Source organism: Bos indicus x Bos taurus, chromosome 20 (assembly GCF_003369695.1).
Source record: "Bos indicus x Bos taurus breed Angus x Brahman F1 hybrid chromosome 20, Bos_hybrid_MaternalHap_v2.0, whole genome shotgun sequence".
Lineage (NCBI taxonomy): Eukaryota > Metazoa > Chordata > Mammalia > Artiodactyla > Bovidae > Bos > Bos indicus x Bos taurus.
In genome coordinates this window covers 102,335-109,315 of record NC_040095.1, presented here as the reverse complement: position 1 = coordinate 109,315, position 6,981 = coordinate 102,335, and the positions used below count along the sequence as shown (strand labels likewise).

General features: G+C 38.3%; 1 pseudogene; it reads left to right on the top strand.

Moving 5' to 3' along the window:
- The first annotated feature begins 4,412 nt into the window (after nucleotides 1-4,412).
- Nucleotides 4,413-5,350, top strand: LOC113878962 (annotated as a pseudogene).
- The last annotated feature ends 1,631 nt before the right edge of the window (nucleotides 5,351-6,981 follow it).

Here is a 6,981-nt window from a genome sequence, read left to right as displayed (position 1 = left end):
CAGTTTGTGTACTCTGCTGCTGCTGCTGCTAATTCACTTCAGTCGTGTCTGACTCTGTGCGACCCCGTAGACAGCAGCCCACCAGGCTCCCCCGTCCCTGGAGTTTTCCAGGCAAGAACACTGGAGTGGGTTGCATTTCCTTCTCCAATGAATGAAAGTGAAAAGTGAAAGTGATGTCGCTCAGTCGTGTCTGACTCTTAGTGACCCCATGGACTTCAGCCTACCAGGCTCCTCTGTCCATGGGATTTTCCAGGCAAGATTTCTGGAGTTGGGTGCCATCACCTTCTCCAAGGGTACTCTAGTACTGTGTAATCACCAAAAGTTCTGAAAGTTTTTCTGAGAGCAGCTGAAACATCATTGTTTTAGTGAAACCGTCATACAAAACGCACATAAGAACAATCAAGTTGATGATGAAAAACTGTATTTAGTAATTGGGATGGTTTTGCCTCCCTTTGGTGCTCTCAGGCATACGACTCTTATTTAAAAGTCCTTCTGGGCTTTCCTGGTGGTCCAGCGGTTAAGAGTTCACCTGCCAGTACAGAGGACATGGGTTCAATCCCTGGTCCAGGAAGATAACCACAAGCCACATTCCATCTAAGCTGTGCACCACAACTGCTGAACCTGTGATATTAGAGCCCATGGTCTAGAGCCTATGGTCTGCAACAGAAAGTAGCCCTACTCTCTGCAACTAGAGAAAGCCCATGCACAGCAAGGAAGATCCTGCACAGCCAAAAATAGATAGATAGGTAGATAGATATTTTTTTTAAAAATAAAGTCCTTTCGTCTTCTCAGAAGGCACCTACGATAACAGGTTCTATAGCACCCCCCGTGGGTCTCACCCTTCAGTGAAACAAAAAATATTACATTTCAGTGCTGAGGGCATCAAGTAACATTTTTAGGAACTTCCATGTGGTTTTTGAAATACTTTAAATGAGAGCTACATTTTAAAATATATGAACTATTTAAAAGAACCTCTACAGTATTAGAGTGTAGGACTCTAGTGGGATTTCAAGTGTCAGAAAAAAACAACCACAATATTACTGAGAGTAAAAATTGCCTCTTCAAACTAACACTAACGGAATTGCTATTATAATTATGAAGCTGTTTCAAAATAATAATTCACAATAACCTACTAATTATATCCCTAGGAATCTCTTGGAAATGAACATGTTTGGAATCTTTGGTTATTAGGTCCCTAATGACTTGAGAATGTATACAAAAGTCCTTGGTTCTACTGGTGAAATTATTCATCTAGGTAATAGGAAAATGTCTCCTCCTTTGGTAAGTAGCTTCTGTGTTTACCAGATTGGCTTTATTGATGCAAAAATAGAATTTTATGGATCTGAGACCTCTGACATGTGTCAAAATAGTTATAAAATCATATGTATTAGCATATCACCCATGAATAAATTTACCTGTGTCATTCTTCTATAGCTTCTACAGGGATCCGAGACACTTACCTTGTTTAAATAATTTTTTTTTTGTTAACAGAAATAAACTGAAACATGATTGGCTGTCATGTAGCCAACTGAAACATGATAGTTTCAATTAATTTATTTTCTATTCTAACATTGTTTTGCTATACATTTATGAAAAATTTAGCAAATCACTTCAGTTTGATTGAATCTTTTTGGTTATTCCCATTGAAAGCAAGAATCCAAGATTCACTCTCATCTCTGACTTTTCCCCTCGTGTTTCTCTTCTCACTCACATTTCTCTACATGGATGGTGGTGGTGGTGGTAGAGGTGATTTAGTTACTAAGTCGTGTTCAACTCTTCATGGACTGTGGCCCCGCCCGGCTCCTCTGTCCATTGGATTTCCCAGGTAAGAATACTAGAATGGGTTGCCATTTCTTTCACCAGGGAATCTTCCTGACCAGGGATCAAACCCAGGTCTCCTGCATTGTAGGCAGATTCTTTAAGGGCTGAGCCACCAGGGAAACCCTTCTTAGTCTATTGGAAGGGATGCTCGCTGTGAGTCCCCAAGAGTAATGGACTGTGTTTTCAGGAAATAACTGAGTCATTCTGCGCTGCCTTCAGCAAGTCTGCACCACAGCCTGTCTCACAGAGACTGTTAATTCTCTAACCACCTTCATGGTTGTCCTCATGAACTTTGACTTCACACATATCTGAATTTGAATTATACCTGTCAACTACTTACGGAGTGACTAGGAACATTAAGCTTCAATGTCCCCATGCAACAAAGAGAATCAATAATGAGAATCTAGCTTACACAGCCAATCTGTCTTAAAGTTTTGGAGGCAGGAGCCTGGGCTCCAATCCTATTTTCATCACGTCTTAGCTCTCCAGCTCTCGGTGCTTTAGCTTCCTCAACTGTAAGAGAAAGACGACAGTGACAGCAACTGCATGAAACTTTGTGAGTGTACTTTTGTGTGACAAGTAAATAAACTATATGTAGTGTTTAGAATATTGCATTTCACATCACAATCATTATATAAATGATAACTATTATTTAAAAAATCTGGTGACATAGTTCTAATTATTAGCTAGGGATAAGCGAGAGCAGTGGGGTCGTTTCTGTTGTTGTTTAGTCGTTAAGCCGTGTCCGACTCTTTGTGACCCCACGGACTGTAGCCCATCAGGCCTCTCTGTCCATGAGATTCTCCAGGCAAGGATACTGGAGTGGGTTCCCATTTCCTTCTCTAGAAGGTCTTCCCAGATCAGGGATTGAATCCACATCTCCTGCTTTGGCAAATGGATTCTTTACTGCTGAGTAGAGAGCAGTGAAGTAATCTTCACTCTTTACCTATTATGTGCCAGTCTATCTAAAGTGAGACAGCGAAAAAGTATAGATAGATAGTTTTCCTAATTTCACCTGGCAGAGAAACTATGTGAAAACTGTTGTCATTATTATAGTAAAATTTTAAATATACATGTAATGTTATATGTAATAATATACATATAGTATATGTATTAAGTATAGCAGATTCTCTCTCTATATATATATATATTACACACACACACACATAATTGTGCAAGGTCATACAGTCCAGGTGGCTAATATGAGATTCTAACCAAATGCTTATTAACTCTAAATTTAGGTCTTATCATTTCTGAACACTCTGATTACCTTGAAAACAGGCAAAATAAGAATAAATTAACTACTATTTTAACAAGGTACTGCATCTCATTCACACTCTTTGAGGTAATAACATAAGACAGCATCCTAACCCTTCTAATTCGCTTAGACTTTTCTGTGCCTATGGTATAGCATACTTTTAGTGATTACATGATATTACAACAATGAAGTTCTTAGCCCTGTAGCTGTCTCAATACTTTTATATAAGTGAGAGGATGACCCCAACCATTTGTTCTAGCCAACTGTGGCTCTAGTAACAAAGCTCATTGGAGGTTTCACTTGCTTGTTTTATAGATTTCCAAGTCATCTTTCAAGGGTACAATAAAAAAGCCTTATATTTCAAAGTCATGTTCAAATTCTCCTTGCTTCCAGAAAATCTCTGAGATTACAGAAATAGAAATTGACAAAATTCTTAGACTCAATTATCCTGAATTATATTAGGATAAAAATTAAACACAGCTATTTTTGTTTGCTCACATATATAATTAGTGAGGAGGCTATATAGAGTGATTTTTAAAGATGAGAAGTTAACTTAATACTAATTTTTTGCCCACTTTACTCAGTCATCTAATATTTATGCTGTGCTTACTAGAAGCCAAGAATGATAAAGAATGCCAAAGAGAAAAGCAGTTAATCACTTTAATCTCCTTGACTTAGTATCTTGACAGGATTTAAGGAATTGCCTTAAACTCATCCCTGACTAAAACATGCTCTCAGCTGATGTTTACTGACATTTGCTTTCATTTCACTAATACCATTTTTGCTTTTATTATTTTTTTAATAGCTGAAGTATATCTCATTGCATCACTCTAATTACAGTCAAGAGTGCAACACACTACTATCTATTAAATACTGGACAGAAAGAGTACATTGTTCTAGAATTATCATTACAAGACGTACTCAAGTTAGCATACTTTTAATAACAGATATATTTTTCCTCTTATCATCATTTCATTTATTACTTCATTATTCATTTAATCCTCTGTACTAGCTATAGGTCTATACTTGATAATTAAAAAAAGTAAGAAATATGAGATGTTATCTGCATATGTCTGTCCAGTGGAAGAACTAGCTTATAATCAAACAAATAAAATAAAACTATCAACCATGAGATAAAGCTACTAAATTCTGAAATATGTTTCTCAGAATTTATATTTGGAAGGAGATTTGGTCTGGGACTCTTGACTTGATTGCTTGTTTTTTTTCTTGAAACAATAAAATAACCTTATAATTATATCTATTCTCTTTCTCTTTCTATCAACATAGCATCGTAGGATGTTAGAATTCGCATAAGAAGAAAACAGCACAGAATATGGTCTTTTTAGATGGAACCTATACCTTGGTGACTGAGTTTATTCTGTTAGGGTTTCCAACTCATCCTGAACTGCAGATTGTCCTGTTTATCCTGTTTCTGACTCTGTACTCTATGATTTTAATGGGGAACACTGGCTTGATGATGTTAATCAGGGTTGATCCGCACCTTCAAACCCCCATGTATTTTTTCCTTAGTAACCTATCCTTTGTAGACCTTTGCTATTCTTCAGTCATTGTTACCAAAATGCTTGTCAACTTCCTCTCTCAGAACAAGTCAATTTCCTATCACAGCTGTGCCCTGCAGTTCTATTTCTTCTGTACTTTTGCAGATACTGAATCCTTTATCTTGGCTGCCATGGCGTATGACCGCTATGTCGCCATCTGTAACCCTTTACTGTACACGGCTGTGATGTCTTGGGGCATCTGCATATCGTCTTATCATACTTTGGAGGTAATATGAGTTCCCTGGTGCACACATCCTTTGCATTTATTCTGAAATACCGTGATAGAAATGTCATTAGTCATTTTTTCTGTGGTCTCCTTCCCTTGCTTAAGTTATTGTGCACAGACACGTCACTTAATGAGTGGCTTCTCTCCACATACAGCAGCTCAGTGGAAATTATCTGCTTCATCATCATCATCATCTCCTACTTTCACATTCTCCTCTCAGTCTTAAAGATCCGTTCTTCCAGCGGGAGGAAGAAGACCTTCTCTACCTGTGCTTCTCACCTGACATCCGTGGCCATCTACCAGGGAACTCTGCTCTTCATTTACTCACGACCCAGCTACCTGTATTCTCCCAACACTAGAGAAATCATCTCAGTGTTCTACACCATCATCATCCCAGTGCTGAATCCCTTGATTTATAGTTTGAGAAACAAAGACGTAAAAGACGCTGCTAAAAGGGTCTTAAAACCAAAGCTAAATCCCTCCTGAGATATAAGGTTCCAGGATTCATCTAAATCGCTGATTACAAACTCCAGCTGTGTGTATGCTCAGTCGTGTCCAGCTCTTTGCGACCCCACCAGGTGCTTTTTTGTCCTTGGAATTATCCAGACAAGAATACTGGAGTTGGTTGCCATTTCCTCCTCCAGGGACTCTTCCTCACCCAGGGATGGAACCTGTATCTCTTGCTTATTCTGCATTGACAGGCAGATTCTTTACCCCTGCAATGCCTGGGACAAACTGTAGCTAAGAACCTGCAATAACCTTGCCAGCACATACCCAATTTCTCACACAAGCATTTTATCAAACACTTGTTTTCACAGAGCCAAACACATTTAACAGCCCCCAGATAAAAGAAACATTTAAAAGTTTCAAAATTGCTACAAACTAATAGTTGGATAACTTTCCAACTATTCAGTTCAGTCACTCAGTGATGTCTGACTCTTTGCAACCCCAAGGACTGCAGCACGCCAGGCTTCCCTATCCATCACCAACTCCTGGAGCTTGTTCAGACTCATGTCCATCGAGTTGATGATGCCATCCAACCATCTCATCCTCTGTCATCTCCTTCTCCTCCTGCCTTCAGTCCTTCCAGCTATGGGGTCTTTTCCAATGAGTCAGTTCTTCATATCAGGTGACCAAAGTATTGGAGCTTCAGCTTCGGCATCAGTCCTTCCAATGAATATTCCTTTGTTATTGACTGGTTTGATCTTCTTACAGGCCAAGGGATTCTCAAGAGTCTTCTCCAACATGACGGTTCAAAAGCATCAATTCTTTGGTGCTCAGCTTTCTTTATGGTCCATCTTTCACATCCATACATGACTACTGGAAAAACTATAGCTTTGACTCGACAGACCTTTGTTGCTAAAGTAATGTCTCTGCTTTTTAATATGCTGTCTAGGTTTGTCATATTTGTTCTCCCATGGAGCAAGCATCTTTTAATTTCATGGCTGCAGTTATCATCTGCAGTGATTTTGGAGCCCAAGAAAATAAAGTCTGTCAATTCCAACCATTAGGAGCTGGGAGTTAATGCTAGAACAGATTGTAATAGGTTTTCTTAAAAGATATAGTGAGAACCTCAGAGATTGTGTCTGTGTGTGTTTTCATGTGTAGAATATCTCATTAACAAGATTGCATTTACAAAATTACTGGATTAGGGAGGAAGCCATATTCCTTTGGTTTCTGTGCTATCTCTTGTACCCAACTAGTCAATTGCACTTTGATCAAGTTACTTATTTTTTCTGTCTCAATTGTCTGACCTGTAAAATGAGGAGAGTATAGTACCTACATCAGTTACTGTTGCATGTTTGACTAAATGCTGACAATCATGCCTGAATCATTTTAAACACTTGATAGATCTTAAATACATATATTTCTTTAATCAATTAAAATACATAAAGTGCAACAAGATGGTGTGAGGCAGGGGTGCTAGGAAAGCAATCAAAACAATATCAAATACCTTTTCTTAAACGCTGTCCAATAACAAGTCAAGAACCTTCTATACCCAATCTAATCCAAATTAATTTGAAAACTTTTTCTAAGTGGCATCTTGTAGACTAAAGGTTAATTGCAAGCAGAGTATTTGTTTTCTTCCCTATCTTTTATTTTTATGTGTGAAAGTA